Raw genomic sequence first — 18,475 nt, forward strand, 5'->3', positions numbered from 1 at the left:
CCGAATATGGCCATGTAACATGTCTATGATCATGGAATTGCCCCCTCTATGCCATCCTAGCATAGTTGGCACAATCCCATGATCCCAGTGGTCTGTAGCACAGACCCTGGTACTGCCAAACTGCCCTTCCTGGGGTTTCACTGCAGCTGCTGCTGCTGCCAACCCCTCAGACAGGCATCTGCCCTCCTGGGGTCCAGCCAGGCCTGGCCCAGGATGGCAGAACAAAGAACTTCCTCTGAGAGAGGGTGTGACACCCTCTCCCTTTGGAAAATGGTGTGAAGGCAGGGGAGGAGTAGCCTCCCCCAGCCTCTGGAAATGCTTTGTTGGGCACAGATGTGCCCAATTCTGCATAAGCCAGTCTACACCGGTTCAGGGACCCCTTAGCCCCTGCTCTGGCGCGAAACTGGACAAAGGAAAGGGGAGTGACCACTCCCCTGACCTGCACCTCCCCTGGGAGGTGTCCAGAGCTCCTCCAGTGTGCTCCAGACCTCTGCCATCTTGGAAACAGAGGTGCTGCTGGCACACTGGACTGCTCTGAGTGGCCAGTGCCACCAGGTGACGTCAGAGACTCCTGCTGATAGGCTCCTTCAGGTGTTAGTAGCCTTTCCTCTCTCCTAGGTAGCCAAACCCTCTTTTCTGGCTATTTAGGGTCTCTGTCTCTGGGGAAACTTTAGATAACGAATGCATGAGCTCAGCCGAGTTCCTCTGCATCTCCCTCTTCACCTTCTGATAAGGAATCGACCGCTGACCGCGCTGGAAGCCTGCAAACCTGCAACATAGTAGCAAAGACGACTACTGCAACTCTGTAACGCTGATCCTGCCGCCTTCTCGACTGTTTTCCTGCTTGTGCATGCTGTGGGGGTAGTCTGCCTCCTCTCTGCACCAGAAGCTCCGAAGAAATCTCCCGTGGGTCGACGGAATCTTCCCCCTGCAACCGCAGGCACCAAAAAGCTGCATTACCGGTCCCTTGGGTCTCCTCTCAGCACGACGAGCGAGGTCCCTCGAATCCAGCGACACCGTCCAAGTGACCCCCACAGTCCAGTGACTCTTCAGCCCAAGTTTGGTGGAGGTAAGTCCTTGCCTCACCTCGCTGGGCTGCATTGCTGGGAACCGCGACTTTGCAAGCTTCTCCGGCCCCTGTGCACTTCCGGCGGAAATCCTTCGTGCACAGCCAAGCCTGGGTCCACGGCACTCTAACCTGCATTGCACGACTTTCTAAGTTGGTCTCCGGCGACGTGGGACTCCTTTGTGCAACTTCGGCGAGCACCGTTTCACGCATCCTCGTAGTGCCTGTTTCTGGCACTTCTCTGGGTGCTACCTGCTTCAGTGAGGGCTCTTTCTCTTGCTCGACGTCCCCTCTCTCGGCAGGTTCAATTTGCGACCTCCTGGTCCCTCCTGGGCCCCAGCAGCGTCCAAAAACGTCAAACGCACGATTTGCGTGTAGCAAGGCTTGTTGGCGTCCATCCGGCGGGAAAACACTTCTGCACGACTCTCCAAGGCGTGGGGGATCCATCCTCCAAAGGGGAAGTCTCTAGCCCTTGTCGTTCCTGCAGTATTCACAGTTATTTAGCCTAGTAAGAGCTTCTTTGCACCAACCGCTGGCATTTCTTGGGCATCTGCCCATCTCCGAGCTGCTTGTGACTTTTGGACTTGGTCCCCTTGTTCCACAGGTACCCTCAGTCAGGAATCCATCGTTGTTGCATTGCTGATTTGTGTTTTCCTTGCATTTTCCCTCTAACACGACTATTTTGTCCTTAGGGGAACTTTAGTGCACTTTGCACTCACTTTTCAGGGTCTTGGGGAGGGTTATTTTGCTAACTCTCACTATTTTCTAATAGTCCCAGCGACCCTCTACAAGGTCACATAGGTTTGGGGTCCATTCGTGGTTCGCATTCCACTTCTGGAGTATATGGTTTGTGTTGCCCCTATCCCTATGTTTCCCCATTGCATCCTATTGTAACTATACATTGTTTGCACTGTTTTCTAAGACTATACTGCATATTTTTGCTATTGTGTATATATATCTTGTGTATATTTCCTATCCTCTCACTGAGGGTACACTCTAAGATACTTTGGCATATTGTCATAAAAATAAAGTACCTTTATTTTTAGTATAACTGTGTATTGTGTTTTCTTATGATATTGTGCATATGACACTAAGTGGTACTGTAGTAGCTTCACACGTCTCCTAGTTCAGCCTAAGCTGCTCTGCTAAGCTACCATTATCTATCAGCCTAAGCTGCTAGACACCCTATACACTAATAAGGGATAACTGGGCCTGGTGCAAGGTGCAAGTACCCCTTGGTACTCACTACAAGCCAGTCCAGCCTCCTACATTGGTTGTGCAGCGGTGGGATAAGTGCTTTGAGACTACTTACCACTCTTGTCATTGTACTTTTCATAAGAGAAAAATATACAAAACAAGGTCAGTGTATATACACATAGCCAAAAAGATTTGCATTTCCTCTTTTCACTCTTTTCTAAGTGCTGAAAAGTACTTCTAAACTTTCAAAAAGTTCTTAAAAGTTTAAAAAGTTTTTTCTGTCTTTCCAAAAAGTTCTGAAAACTTTTTTCTCTTTGTCTATCACTTTAACTCTCTCTAAAAATGTCTGGCACAGGCCAAAAAGTTGAACTGTCCAAACTTGCATATGATCACCTTAGCTGGAAAGGAGCAAGGAGTCTCTGCATAGAGAGAGGTTTGAGTGTAGGGAAGAATCCTTCCTTAGAACTGTTAATTAATATGCTTAGAGTACAGGATAAGGCCATAAGTGCCCAATCTGTAGAAAAAGTAGCTAATGGTTCTCAATCTGATCCAGGGACTCCCCCAGGAAAAGGTTCAGGAAAGAAACTTCTCAGCCTGCCCATTACTAGACAGTCTAGCATAGTTGGTACAGAGGTTGAATCACATCATACTGATGATGTGCTCTCACATTATGCTGGTAGCCAAGCTGTTAGGGTGCCCTTGGTAAGGGACAGGTCTCCTTCTGTTCATTCCCATCATACCTCTGTATCTAGAAATGTCCCTCCCACCCACCCTGATGACAGATTGTTAGAAAGGGAGCTCAATAGATTGAGAGTGGAACAAACCAGACTGAAGCTCAAGAAGCAACAGCTGGATTTGGATAGACAGTCTTTAGAATTAGAGAAGGAAAGACAGAAGTTGGGTTTAGATACCCATGGTGGCAGCAGCAGTATTCCCCATAGTCATCCTGCAAAAGAGCATGATTCCAGGAATCTGCACAAGATAGTTCCCCCTTACAAGGAGGGGGATGACATTAACAAGTGGTTTGCTGCACTTGAGAGGGCCTGTGCTGTACAGGATGTCCCTCAAAGGCAGTGGGCTGCTATCCTATGGCTATCATTCACTGGAAAAGGTAGGGATAGGCTCCTTACTGTAAAAGAAAATGATGCTAATAATTTCCAAGTTCTTAAGAATGCACTCCTGGATGGTTATGGCTTAACCACTGAACAGTACAGGATAAAGTTCAGAGAGACCAAAAAGGAGTCTTCACAAGACTGGGTTGATTTCATTGACCAGGCAGTGAAGGCCTTGGAGGGGTGGTTACATGGCAGTAAAGTTACTGATTATGAAAGCCTGTATAACACAATCCTGAGAGAGCATATACTTAATAATTGTGTGTCTGATTTGTTGCACCAGTACCTGGTAGACTCTGATCTGACCTCTCCCCAAGAATTGGGAAAGAAGGCAGACAAATGGGTCAGAACAAGGGTGAACAGAAAAGTTCATACAGGGGGTGACAAAGATGGCAATAAGAAGAAAGATGGTGAAAAATCTCAAGATAAGCATGGGCATAAGGGTAAAACCAAAGATCCCACTTCAAATCTTAAACACTCTTCAGAGGGTGGGGATAAAACAAATTCTTCCTCTTCTTCCCAACCTGCACACATTAAAAAGCCTTGGTGCTTTGTGTGTAAAAACAGAGGCCATAGGCCAGGGGATAAGTCCTGTCCAGGTAAACCCCCTGAGCCTACCACCACTAATACATCAAGCTCTAGTGCCCCTAGCAGTAGTGGTACTAGTGGTGGGACTGCTGGCAACAGTCAAGCAAAGGGTGTAGTTGGGTTCACTTATGGGTCCATAGTGGAAACTGATGTAATCAGTCCCAAGACAGTTTCTGTCACACCTAGTGGCATTGGCCTTGCCACACTGGCTGCTTGTCCCCTTACAATGGATAAGTACAGGCAGACAGTTTCAATAAATGGTGTTGAGGCCTTGGCCTACAGGGACACAGGTGCCAGTTTCACTTTGGTGTCTGAAAACCTAGTGCCTCCTGAACAACACATCATTGGACAACAGTATAAGATTATTGATGTCCATAACTCCACTAAGTTTCTTCCCTTAGCTATAATTCAGTTTAGTTGGGGTGGAGTTACTGGCCCTAAGCAGGTGGTGGTATCACCTAGCTTACCTGTAGACTGTCTCTTAGGTAATGACCTAGAGGCCTCAGGTTGGGCTGATGTAGAGTTTTATGCCCATGCAGCCATGCTGGGCATCCCTGAGGAATTGTTCCCTCTCATTTCAAGTGAAATGAAAAAGCAAAGGAGAGAAGGCCTGAAAACTCAGGATCCCTCTCCATCAACAGGTAAAAAGGGTATCACAGTATCCCCTAACCACCCTACCATTCAGGATACTATTCCTGTGGTGGGAGAAACCTCTCCTAGGGTGGCACCTGTTCCAAGGGAATCATCAGCTGGCAAAGCTGGACTCCCTGAGGTAGAAGTACCTCTCTGTGGGATAACTAACATTGGTGAGAAAAAGAGCACCATTTTAGTTAACATGGAGCATCCCTCCAACCCTCCCAGAGAAACTTTAGTGCAGAAACTCTGCACTGCCTCACAACACTTAGGACAGCATCCCTGCCCTAGTGTGGAGCTGATAGGACAGCATCCCTGCCCTGCTCCAACTCAAGAGAAACAGCATCCCTGTTCTCTCTTCCAGCCAGATGGACAAAGTTTTTGCCCAGCTATGGCTTTTCTGAGACAGCATCCCTGTCTGGCATTTCCATCACTACAAATAGGTTCAGTGGACAATTCCCACTGCTCTAAACTAAAACTTACTGATAGAAACTCTGAAAATACATCTTCACATTGTTGCTTAGCTAAAAAACTTCAAACAGGGTGGTTTACATCCCCACAGGGAAGTAACCATATAGTGGATGATAAAGGGAGTAACCAGTCTATTGCAGAGCTACTCTCTACTTATCACCACTTAGACAATAAAGTCTCAACTGGCCAAGGTTAGCCTTATTGTCCTTCGTTTGGGGGGGGGTTGTGTGAGAAGGTAGCCTCTTTCTAGCCTTGTTACCCCCACTTTTGGCCTGTTTGTGAGTGTATGTCAGGGTGTTTGTCACTGTTTTCACTGTCTCACTGGGATCCTGATAGCCAGGCCTCAGTGCTCATAGTGAAAACACTATGTTTTCAGTATGGTTGTTATGTGTCACTGGGATCCTGCTGGTCAGGACCCCAGTGCTCATAGGTTTGTGGCCTATATGTATGTGTCACTGGGACCCTGTCACACAGGGCCCCAGTGCTCATAGGTGTGCATGTATATGTTCCCTGTGTGGTGCCTAACTGTCTCACTGAGGCTCTGCTAACCAGAACCTCAGTGGTTATGCTCTCTCATTACTTTCAAATTGTCACTAACAGGCTAGTGACCAATTTTACCAATTTACATTGGCTTACTGGAACACCCTTATAATTCCCTAGTATATGGTACTGAGGTACCCAGGGTATTGGGGTTCCAGGAGATCCCTATGGGCTGCAGCATTTCTTTTGCCACCCATAGGGAGCTCTGACAATTCTTACACAGGCCTGCCACTGCAGCCTGAGTGAAATAACGTCCACGTTATTTCACAGCCATTTTACACTGCACTTAAGTAACTTATAAGTCACCTATATGTCTAACCTTTACCTGGTAAAGGTTAGGTGCAAAGTTACTTAGTGTAAGGGCACCCTGGCACTAGCCAAGGTGCCCCCACATTGTTCAGAGCCAATTCACTGAACTTTGTGAGTGCGGGGACACCATTACACGCGTGCACTACATATAGGTCACTACCTATATGTAGCTTCACCATGGTAACTCCGAATATGGCCATGTAACATGTCTATGATCATGGAATTGCCCCCTCTATGCCATCCTAGCATAGTTGGCACAATCCCATGATCCCAGTGGTCTGTAGCACAGACCCTGGTACTGCCAAACTGCCCTTCCTGGGGTTTCACTGCAGCTGCTGCTGCTGCCAACCCCTCAGACAGGCATCTGCCCTCCTGGGGTCCAGCCAGGCCTGGCCCAGGATGGCAGAACAAAGAACTTCCTCTGAGAGAGGGTGTGACACCCTCTCCCTTTGGAAAATGGTGTGAAGGCAGGGGAGGAGTAGCCTCCCCCAGCCTCTGGAAATGCTTTGTTGGGCACAGATGTGCCCAATTCTGCATAAGCCAGTCTACACCGGTTCAGGGACCCCTTAGCCCCTGCTCTGGCGCGAAACTGGACAAAGGAAAGGGGAGTGACCACTCCCCTGACCTGCACCTCCCCTGGGAGGTGTCCAGAGCTCCTCCAGTGTGCTCCAGACCTCTGCCATCTTGGAAACAGAGGTGCTGCTGGCACACTGGACTGCTCTGAGTGGCCAGTGCCACCAGGTGACGTCAGAGACTCCTGCTGATAGGCTCCTTCAGGTGTTAGTAGCCTTTCCTCTCTCCTAGGTAGCCAAACCCTCTTTTCTGGCTATTTAGGGTCTCTGTCTCTGGGGAAACTTTAGATAACGAATGCATGAGCTCAGCCGAGTTCCTCTGCATCTCCCTCTTCACCTTCTGATAAGGAATCGACCGCTGACCGCGCTGGAAGCCTGCAAACCTGCAACATAGTAGCAAAGACGACTACTGCAACTCTGTAACGCTGATCCTGCCGCCTTCTCGACTGTTTTCCTGCTTGTGCATGCTGTGGGGGTAGTCTGCCTCCTCTCTGCACCAGAAGCTCCGAAGAAATCTCCCGTGGGTCGACGGAATCTTCCCCCTGCAACCGCAGGCACCAAAAAGCTGCATTACCGGTCCCTTGGGTCTCCTCTCAGCACGACGAGCGAGGTCCCTCGAATCCAGCGACACCGTCCAAGTGACCCCCACAGTCCAGTGACTCTTCAGCCCAAGTTTGGTGGAGGTAAGTCCTTGCCTCACCTCGCTGGGCTGCATTGCTGGGAACCGCGACTTTGCAAGCTTCTCCGGCCCCTGTGCACTTCCGGCGGAAATCCTTCGTGCACAGCCAAGCCTGGGTCCACGGCACTCTAACCTGCATTGCACGACTTTCTAAGTTGGTCTCCGGCGACGTGGGACTCCTTTGTGCAACTTCGGCGAGCACCATTTCACGCATCCTCGTAGTGCCTGTTTCTGGCACTTCTCCGGGTGCTACCTGCTTCAGTGAGGGCTCTTTCTCTTGCTCGACGTCCCCTCTCTCGGCAGGTTCAATTTGCGACCTCCTGGTCCCTCCTGGGCCCCAGCAGCGTCCAAAAACGTCAAACGCACGATTTGCGTGTAGCAAGGCTTGTTGGCGTCCATCCGGCGGGAAAACACTTCTGCACGACTCTCCAAGGCGTGGGGGATCCATCCTCCAAAGGGGAAGTCTCTAGCCCTTGTCGTTCCTGCAGTATTCACAGTTATTTAGCCTAGTAAGAGCTTCTTTGCACCAACCGCTGGCATTTCTTGGGCATCTGCCCATCTCCGAGCTGCTTGTGACTTTTGGACTTGGTCCCCTTGTTCCACAGGTACCCTCAGTCAGGAATCCATCGTTGTTGCATTGCTGATTTGTGTTTTCCTTGCATTTTCCCTCTAACACGACTATTTTGTCCTTAGGGGAACTTTAGTGCACTTTGCACTCACTTTTCAGGGTCTTGGGGAGGGTTATTTTGCTAACTCTCACTATTTTCTAATAGTCCCAGCGACCCTCTACAAGGTCACATAGGTTTGGGGTCCATTCGTGGTTCGCATTCCACTTCTGGAGTATATGGTTTGTGTTGCCCCTATCCCTATGTTTCCCCATTGCATCCTATTGTAACTATACATTGTTTGCACTGTTTTCTAAGACTATACTGCATATTTTTGCTATTGTGTATATATATCTTGTGTATATTTCCTATCCTCTCACTGAGGGTACACTCTAAGATACTTTGGCATATTGTCATAAAAATAAAGTACCTTTATTTTTAGTATAACTGTGTATTGTGTTTTCTTATGATATTGTGCATATGACACTAAGTGGTACTGTAGTAGCTTCACACGTCTCCTAGTTCAGCCTAAGCTGCTCTGCTAAGCTACCATTATCTATCAGCCTAAGCTGCTAGACACCCTATACACTAATAAGGGATAACTGGGCCTGGTGCAAGGTGCAAGTACCCCTTGGTACTCACTACAAGCCAGTCCAGCCTCCTACAATGATGCCCTAGGACAGTACATTTTGACATGTGTGGACCTTGAATAGGACAAAGTTTAGCTGACTCCAATTTGTTGATAGCCCTTACTGGTGGTGTGTGTGTGGAGCCAAAAACATGTTGAGCTTTCTATACACTCCTGGGTGTGCATCTATTTTGGGATTGTTTGTTTTTCTTCCCCTCACCCCCTCAAACACAGGCATGGGTTTGTGAATAGGGTACCTAGGACTGAAGCAACCAGTATGTTACACATACTTGTGATTATATGAAATATGGTTTTGAACCTAGTGTATACACTCAGTTATGGCACATGAGTACTATACTAGCAAATCCCATTACAAATTGCAGACCTTGAAGTTCGTGATTGTTATCACATACACTGACATATGTAGTCCAGGCAATAGGCGGAGGAGGTGCAGCATGATTGTTATCTGCAACTGTCAGTACTTTGATGACAAGTTATTGCCAGTTGTTACCCATCATGTAGATTTTGTATGTGCTATGTGTGAGATGACCTTTGTAGGCAGGCTTTCCATGTACTTCCTCTGAGACTTTCAATGATCTGTATGGTGATAAACAGTTGCCCTTTGTCTTCACAGCTGCAAACATGACTGCCGCACAGAGTCATGAATTTGAGAGGCGGGCCATGAGGTACCGACACATCCTGCAGGTGCAGTCGGGGTTCCGAAGGATGGCCCGTAAATACCAGTCGGATCGGGCCTCCGGAGCATGGTGGGCTTCACCACAGGGTGGCCCAAGGTTGCCCACTACAGCCACCACAAGAAAATTTAAAAATAAAAATAAAAAAAAATATATGATTGTTTAGGATAGTATAGTATGTGTGTAGGTTAGTATGTGTTGTCCTGCATGTGTCCTGTCTCATAATGGTGGGTGGGGGGTTGATGTTTAGATCGATTCGTTATATGTGAAGAGTAAGTTTAGCTTAGGTTAGTTAGGGGACAGTTGTGGGTAATGAGAAGTCAGGTTAGATTAGTGTAGGTATGACTTTTCCCTTAGTTGCCTCTGGTGTGATTAGTTTTGAATAAATATATAGATAACCCTTTGCATTATGTGTTAACTGCTACTTGATCATGGCCTTGCCATCAGTGTAGATGATTGTTGTTCTATGACATTTGGGTCCTATGCTACAAACAAAAACAAACTGAGGTGTAAAATGGCAGCTACCACAGTGCTACCTTGGTAAGTATCCACCATTTGTTAGAACCACCAATCGGAGTTGGCATGGATCACAAAGGATTTTTGTCGACGAGTATGTTTTCTACGTCACAAAGTGTGCTTCCTGACTTGATATTGTGGGGACATTTTTAGGTCGGACTGCAGTTTGATGTTCAGGGACATCTTTGAAGATGAGGTCTTGTCAACACTCTTGTCTTCTTGTCTTCATAACTGACATAGATCATTTGTGCAAAAATTCAGCATGATTACCTATTTGGATGTTTACTCAGAAAGGTTGATTGATGCTGTGCTTTGTAGTGTTTGCTTAGATTAAACCGCATAGTTCAATGTGTTAGTATTGCAAGGTGACAACATTTATAAGCCACTATTAGTTACTTTGATTTCTCTTGATGAAGCATTATTCTGTCCAACACAGCATGATGGTGTGTGGTTTCTCCCTTCATCAGTTATTCTCCTCAGGATGGGCAGGCTATGATGCAATCCTGGCCACTGCACAGATGTATCTGACTACATTAATTCAGGACAGTTGTATTGACAATCTACATGATTGTCACACAGGCACATTTGTGTTATCTACTGCACAGTTGATGTGTCAAATTACACAGAGACATATTTGGTGTGCAAGTGCTATTTATTGATAGGTGCTGTGGTGCAATATGTACATTGTCCATGTTTGCTGAGTCCGTTCTAGTGAAATCTTACATGGTGATCCTACAGAAGGGGTGTAGATAATGCTACTGACATGCTGGGGTGATGTTACAGACAGTGCAGAGGGACAGGATTTGCCGATTAGTACGAGAGAGACATTAACTGGGCATGCTGACAAGTTATACAGTGGTTAGCAGAACAGTAATTGAGTATAGTTGTTGTAAGACTGGCATTTAACAAAACGTAGGACCTTAGTCAAAGTAGACCATGGTGCAGGAACTAGTGCTTCCCGTTACTCTTCCGTGTGAATGTGATCTGTTCTATGTCTTCTTCTTCTGATGTGTGTGTTGCCTGCTTTGTCCTTGTTGTTGTTGGTTGTGAAGGGGCAACACACACCTCAGTGTTAGAAGACGTGGAGTCAGACATTCCGGTCGCTGCTCCCTGTGAAGGTGTTAAGGGCAGTACTGCAGCAAGGAGGGTCTGCTGGTTTTTTGAGAATAGCAGCCACATCACGATGATAGGCAGCCAGGTCGGCCCTGAGGGAGTCATGATTGCATTCGTGCATGCAGTGGAATGTTTGGGGTGCGAGGTGTTGTGGCAACTCCCTTACTGCAGTGGTGAATTCCTTGACAGTTTCTTGTAGTCCTTGCAGTATGGATGTTAGGGCTTGCATAGCTGCTGCCTGATCTACAGATGACATCATGCACGAACGCACCCCCTCAAGGCTGGCTGCCATAGTTTGCATCCCCACCCGCACCTCTGTCGTCAGAGTCCTCAGCTGTATTGGAGCTGGCAGGTCTTGCAATTGGGGTGGTGGGTGGTTCCTCTGCGCTGGCTGCTTGTTCTGTGCTCCTCCTTGTGACTGAAGGTGGGGTCTGGAGGGTTTCAAGGACCTTTTGGATGGTCTCCTGGGGAATGTTTATGGGCTCGTCATCCATGTCATCAGGGAAATCTGGGACAGGCATATCAGCAGGAGATCCATCTTCCTCTGCAATGAAACAGGGTACAATTCGTGTGTCTGTGTTGTGACAATTTTGACGTGACATGCCTGCCTTTTGATGAATTCACTTTGTGATCTTGTTTTGTATTGATATCTGCTGTCCTTCAGATGGGCATTGTTTCAGGCCTATGGCCCACCTGTGTGTCACATGTATGTTATTGAGTTATCAGACTTGTCAGCCTCATCGCCTCTAGGTGTTGCTTTATGCCAAATAGAGAATAGCCTCCTTTTTGTCCTACTCGACCCTCCGTGTATATCCATTCTCATGGTGAGACCTTTCACTGGCTGTGGGTGTTCTGATTGCCCTGGCAGCACACTTGACTCTCAGGACCTGCCCCAATCCCTGAGCGTTCACATCGACTTAACTGTAATTGACATGTAGCATATCCTATGCATGGCAATTTTATGATGTGATATGGATGTTGATATTGTTAATGTGTCCTGCTGATGTTGGGTAATGTGTGTTACATTGGATTGCCCTGATAGTCGTATCAGTGTCCTATTTCGTCCTCTGACTGTGCAGGTGTATTTCAGTGACCAGTTCCATGTGTCCCCTCCTCAATGCTGTTGTCTGAGCAGTATGACATTTGTGATGTTGCCTTTTTTGCCAGGCATGGGATGGACCCTGACATATGCAGCATGGGTGTGTCCTTAGTGCTGTGTCACTCCTATTGTTGTTTACATTGGCTGATGTTTGTGACACCTATGGTCATTGACATTTGCGTGTACTGGGGCCTTTGTCTTGTTTCAGGAGATTGTTGCAGATGTCATCCTCACCCCCTAATTTAGGTATGTATGTTCCATGGGGAGGTTACTGCCATTGGCTACTAGAGCTGCACACAGATCAGAGGTGGTAGTGGCAACTGTTGTTGCAGTTACATTGCAGTTGTCGTTTTGGCTAGAGGATTGCTAATAGGGTCCTAGTTACTGTAGGAGATATGTTGGCTGACGAGTGCCAGAATGTAAGTTTGACGTAGTGGCCTTCCCTCCTGTCGAGGCTTTCCCTTTGCTCCATTGTTGGCATGACAGCATGCCCCCATGGGACTGTTGTTGGTGTGGTGTAATGTTGTGCCCCAGCTTATGTTTGTGCAGGCCATGCCCCCCTGCAGTACCCCTTTACCCATGCCACTCCATGTATATGATGACTTACATGCAATGTGTAGTAGGTATTTCCCCCCCGCTTACAGTCAACATTATTGTATTTTAATTCCCCATGCGACTTACCCTGCATGTGCGTTGTCTGGTGGTAGTCTGCGCTGTCCTGTCCTTGAATCCCTGTGACGATCTCCTCAGGGATGACGGCTGCGACCATGTCCTCCATGTGGTCCAGGGCCTCCTGGTGTGCTGGACTCCCACCTCCAGTCTGCAGTGCTGCCTTCCTGTTCCTGGCCATCTTTTCCTTTGTCCTGCGTTTGCAGTCATGCCAGTGTTTCTTACACTCGGTGACTGTCCTGCGTACTTCTGCCACACTGTTAATCTTGTCAACAATTTGTTGCCATATGGCCTCTCTCCTACTGATTGGCAACTTTGAGGTGATAAACAGTTGGTGCTGGTGTTCTGTCACCTCTTTAACCAGGATTTCCTGCTCCTCTGCACTGAAGCAACACTTTCTTTTCTTTCTATAAATGTCCTGGTTCTTGTATGGATCGTCCTGGCTGGTTCCTGATCTGCTGTCATCTTCCTGAGGTCTGTAGTGGCATCTGGGATCCATTTTGGCTCTCCTGTGGTGCACTTGCAGTGTTTTTTTTTTTTTTTACACTATTGCGTCAAAAAACTGTGAATATCCGGGTTAGGTGTTGTAAATCGACCCACAGTCCTTTCCTCTGCGTTAACGTCGTTTTCCTTTACGGCTTGACGCCGCGGTGTGCGTTAAAAATAATGACTCCCACCTGTTGATTGCGCCGCCGTGCGTCAAAGTATGAATTTGACGCCAGCACAGTGCTACGAAATGGCGTTAGCCGGCGGTAAATGTTTTGACGCAAAACTGCGGCGGCGCAGTTTTGCGTTAAAAAGTATAAATATGGCCCAGGTGCCTCTGGAGTTGCCCCATCACATAAGGGATGCTGCTGTTCCTCAAAATGTAAGCATCATGCACTGAGCCAAGATACTTGGCATTCACATGGGAGATGGACTGGTCTGCCAAACACACCATCTGCACATTCATAGAATGGTAGCTTTTTCGGTTTCTGTAAACCTGTTCATTCCTGCGTGGGGGAACAAATGCCACATGTGTACCATCGATGGCACCAATGATGTTGGGGATGTGTCCCAGGGCATAGAAGTCACCTTTCACTGTGGGAAATCCTCCACCTGAGGGAAAACGATGTAGCTGCGCATGTGTTTCAGCAGGGCAGACAACACTCTGGACAACACGTTAGAGAACATTGGCTGTGACATACCTGATGCCATGGCCACTGTTGTTTGAAAGGACCCACTGGCCAGGAAATGGAGTACTGACAGGACCTGCACTAGAGAGGGATTACTGTGGGATGGCTTATAGCTGACATCAGGTCTGGCTCCAACTGGGCACACAGTTCATGGATTGTGGCACGATCAAGTCTGTAGGCGATAATGATGTGTCTGTCTTCCATTGTCGACAGGTCCACCAGGGGTCTGTATACCGGAGGATGACGCCATCTCATCACCTGCCCCATCGGAAGTGCCCTATGTAGGAGAGGGGTGAGCAGAGGGTCATACACCACATAGGTTTCACAAGGTTGTTTAGAACAATCGTGATGTAATCGGTGTGTGGCGCTGTCTGTCCGTATTCCTGGCCAAAAGTGCTGTGAGGCAGTTAGTTGCCCTGCCATGTGCCCCCCTGAAATGGCAGCTGCCTTACCTGTATGGAGGGACAAGGGGAAATGAGGTAACTTCACTGGCGTTGTGCAGCGTCGGGGGTAGGCGGTCGAAGACCGCGGCGCAATTCAGCATTGGTTATCATTGGACCCTATGGGTTCCAAGAGCCAATGATGATGTACGCCGGCGGTGATGGTACACACCGCTGCGGACGTGACCGCCATTTTCTATCTGTTCACTCACTTGATACCTGACCTTCAACAGGAGAGGACCTACACTGCACGTGCTGCTGTGACCTGAGTTTGGAAGCGACAATGGCTACAGTGTCTGGGGAAAGGGCCCCTGCCTTCACTGCAGAGGAGTTGGAGAAATTGGTGGATGGGGTCCTCCCCCAGTACACGCTACTCTACGGTCCACCAGACAAACAGGTGAGTACACTGCGAGCATGATGCATGGCACATGAATGTATGGAATGTCGTGGTTGGAAGAGACGGGGGCAGAGGCCAGCATGTGAGGATGGTGAGTGTATGTTTTTCTGGGCCAGGGTGGGAGGTTTGCGGCCAATGATTAAGAAGAACTGGACAGGGGAGTAACATCCATTCTTACTTCACTATTCCTCTAGGTCAGCGCCCGGGGATTTGGCGTGCCATCGCCAAGGAAGTGCGGACCCTGGGGGTCTACCATAGACGGAGCACCCACTGCCACAAAAGATGGGAGGACCTGCACCGCTGGAGCAAGAAGACGGTGGAGGCCCAGCTGGGGATGGCCTCCCAATGTGGAAGAGGTGCCCGTCACACCATGACCCCTCTGATGTACCAGATCCTGGCGGTGGCATATCCTGAGTTGGATGGGCGCTTGAGGGCATCACAGCAGCCACAAGGGGGTGAGTACAGTCTCATTCAGCTGACTCTGCGCGCTTAATGAGGTTTCTGGGTGGGGGAAGTGGGCTGTGGGTTCCTCTAGGCCAGGGCAGATGCGCCAAGGTAGATCCATTGTTTTGCAGGCTCAGTGCCAATCCAACCCCAAAAGTGGTAGTGGCCCTCTTCACCTAGTCAGGCTCCGGTGGGTTCCAGCTGTGCATCAAATGGGTCTAGGCAGAGTCCCCCATGAACTGTTAGTGCATGGGCTAGTGCATAGGGCTGCTCCCTGTGGGTTGTGTCCGCCAACGGTAGCGGTGTTGTAGGCATTGACCATGTGTCTCTTCTGTCTTTCCCCCCCTTTTTGTTTTGTCACCCTGTCCTTGTGTGCATTAGAATCATCTGGCGGAGGAGCATTGGCACCGGAGCAGGAGGGAGCTGCAACCCACATGGCCCTGGAGGGTGAATTTACGGAGTTTGAAGGCACCAGTGGGACGGAGGGCGAGAGGAGCTCCACGACGGGGACAAGAGGAGACACCAGTGACAGCGAATCCTCCTCTGATGGGAGCTCCCTTGCGGTGGCGGGCACCTCTGTGCCCACCACATCAACAGGTACAGCCGCCACCCCCTTCTACCACCACCGCAGCCCCTCAGCATGTTTCCTGTGCCCGCTCACCCAGGAGGGTGGGCATCTCCTTCGCCCCAGGCACCTCAGGCCCTGTCCCAGTAAGTCCTGCTGCCCTCAGTGAGGAGGCTATTGACCTCCTGAGATCCCTCACTGTTGGGCAATCAACCATTTTGAATGCCATCCAGGGTGTTGAGAGGCATTTGCAACAAACAATGCATACCTGGAGGGCAATCATTCTGGCGTGGCAGCCCAACAGAGAGCATTTCAGGCTCTGGCCTCGGCACTGATGGCAGCCATTGTCCCTGTGTCCAGCCTCCCCCCTCCAACTTCCACTACCCAGACCTAATCCCCTGTACCTCAGCCTATCCCAAGCACACCATCAGATCAGCATGCACACTCATCAACACACAGGAGTGGACATGGCAAACATAAGCACTACACATCCCACAGGCACTCACACAAGCACTATTCCCATGCAGACACAGCAACATCCACTGCCTCCAATGTGTCCCCCTCATCCACATCCTCCTCCTCCCTCCCAGTCTCGTCTCCACTCACACCTGCATGCACTACATCCTCAGTCACTACCTCCATCACCAGCACGCCCATCACCACACGCCGCTCATGTGCAATCACCACCCCCACTACCATGCACATGTCCCCTGTGTCCTCTCCCAGTGTGTCTGTGAGCCCTCCTCCCATACTACACAAACGCAGGCACACACCCACTCAACAGCCATCCACCTCACAACAGCCTCCAGCCCATGCACCTTCCCCAGACGTTCACCTCCTACAACCACTACCTCTTCCTCCACTCCCAAACCCCCTCCATCTTCAAGTCCCAGCGTGTCTAAAAAACTTTTCCTGGCTAACATTGCCCTCTTCCCTACACCCCCTGTCCTTCCCCTAGGGTCAGGATGTCCAGATCCCAGCCCAGCACCTCAGCCACCAAATTCTCCAGCACTGTGGTCCCTGCAAGGGCAGGAACATCGAAGGCGGCACCCATCAGGGCTGCTAGTGTGCCACCTAGCGAGGTCAAGGATCAGCCCATTCCGCCACCTGCCAAGGTGAAGAAGGTGCCCACATGCCGTAGGGAAAAGCCGCCCCAACCACCCAGCAAGGCCTCCTCTAAGTCAAAGGGGACAGTGCCAAGGTCCCAGCAGCCACTTCCAAGGTGGGGAAGGGACACAAGGCTAAAGGGAAGTCAGCACAGGGCACGGAGCCTCCGGATGAGGGACTGGTGTCACCCCTTCTGGCAAACAGAGCAGCAACCTGTACGGCGGTGGACACTGCCACCTGCACCGCCACCTGCCCCGCCACCTGCACCGCCACCTGCACGTCTGCTGCCTCAGCAACAGTCCCCAGCATCATCCACAGTGGGCAGCCATCCGAGGCTGCAGGAGACGTCCTGCTGTCTCCCTCCACAGGTGCTGACACATGCACCACCGGCAGCATCTCCGCCACAGACACTGCCGCTGCCACCGCCACCAGCCCAGCGACGTGCACAGACAGTGCCACCACAGCTGACATGGACAACATTCCCAGTGGACAGCCATCCGAGGCTGCAGGAGACGTCCTGGACCCTGCACAGCATATGTGAGGCACCACAACCAGCACTGTTAGTACCAGCAGTTGGCAGGCAAAGTCGCAGTAAGGTGGAGTGTGTCTCTGACTCCATGGAGTATCATGCTACCTGTTCCCAGGCAGTCTCGTGGCATACACACCCAGGTGAGGGAATGGGACCTGCCACACAGCATGTGCAGCACTCTGAGCAACATGCCCCCTCCAGAACCAGTGGAAAACTGCATCCACTACCCTGGTCCTTGGCAGGATGAAGCACTCTGGGCACAAAGCCCCCTCCAGAAACAGTGGAGAAGAGCATCCACTACCCCAGTCTTTGGCAGGATGAAGCACTCTGGGCACAAAGCCCCCTCCAGAACCAGTGGAACATGTCACACACTTGAGAGACTGTGGCTTTGCACTCCCCAGGATAAAGCAGTGGGCAAACCACCCACTTGAGAGACTGTGGCTTTGCACTCCCCAGGATAAAGCAGTGGGCAAATCACCCACTTGATAGATTCTGGCTTTGCACTCCCCAGGATAAAGCAGTGGGAACCCACCCACTTGAGAGACTGTGGCTTTGAACTCCCCAGGATAAAGCAGTGGGCAAACCACTCACTTGAGAGACTTGAGAGACTGTGGCTTTGCACTCCCCAGGATAAAGCAGTGGGGCAACCCACCCACTTGAGAGAATGTGGCTTTGCACTCCCCAGGATAAAGCAGTGGGCAAACCACTCACTTGTGAGACTGTGGCCTTGCACTCCCCAGGACCAATCTGTGGGCATGGAGCCCCCTCGTGGAGTCAGTGGCGTCGTCCCTTCATCCGGCTGAGGTGCCCCCCCTCTCCTTCCCCCTGAGGTGCCTGTTTATTTTCGACCTGATGCCCCAGCAGTGTTCTCTCCGTTTACAGTCAGGTATCATGTGTGGGCTTCGCCCATGCATTTTGGGACCACTGGTCCACGGACGATGATTGGAACACTATACGGACTTGTGTAGTTGCTGTACATATTTGTATATACTGATCTGTTACAGACCTGTTTCCATATCTGAATTTTCGATTACACTCGTTACAATCATTTCATTTTGTCCTTGCATTCTTCCAGAGGGTTACGGGGTGTATATGTAATGTTGCGGCATGTATTTGTGTGTATGGTGTTGTGGGTGAGGGTGGGGGTGTTGCGTGTTGTGTGTGTGTATATCACTCTCTTTTTCCTCCCCACCTCCCCTGTGTGCTAGGTGCAGTACTCACTGTGGTCGTCGCCGCTGTCTTTGCTGCTCCGGGAAGAAGAGAAGGTAAACCAACATTGGTAGCACCTGAAGTTCGAGCTCCATGGCGTCCTGGTTCCTCGTAGGG

Source organism: Pleurodeles waltl, unplaced genomic scaffold (assembly GCF_031143425.1).
Source record: "Pleurodeles waltl isolate 20211129_DDA unplaced genomic scaffold, aPleWal1.hap1.20221129 scaffold_37, whole genome shotgun sequence".
Lineage (NCBI taxonomy): Eukaryota > Metazoa > Chordata > Amphibia > Caudata > Salamandridae > Pleurodeles > Pleurodeles waltl.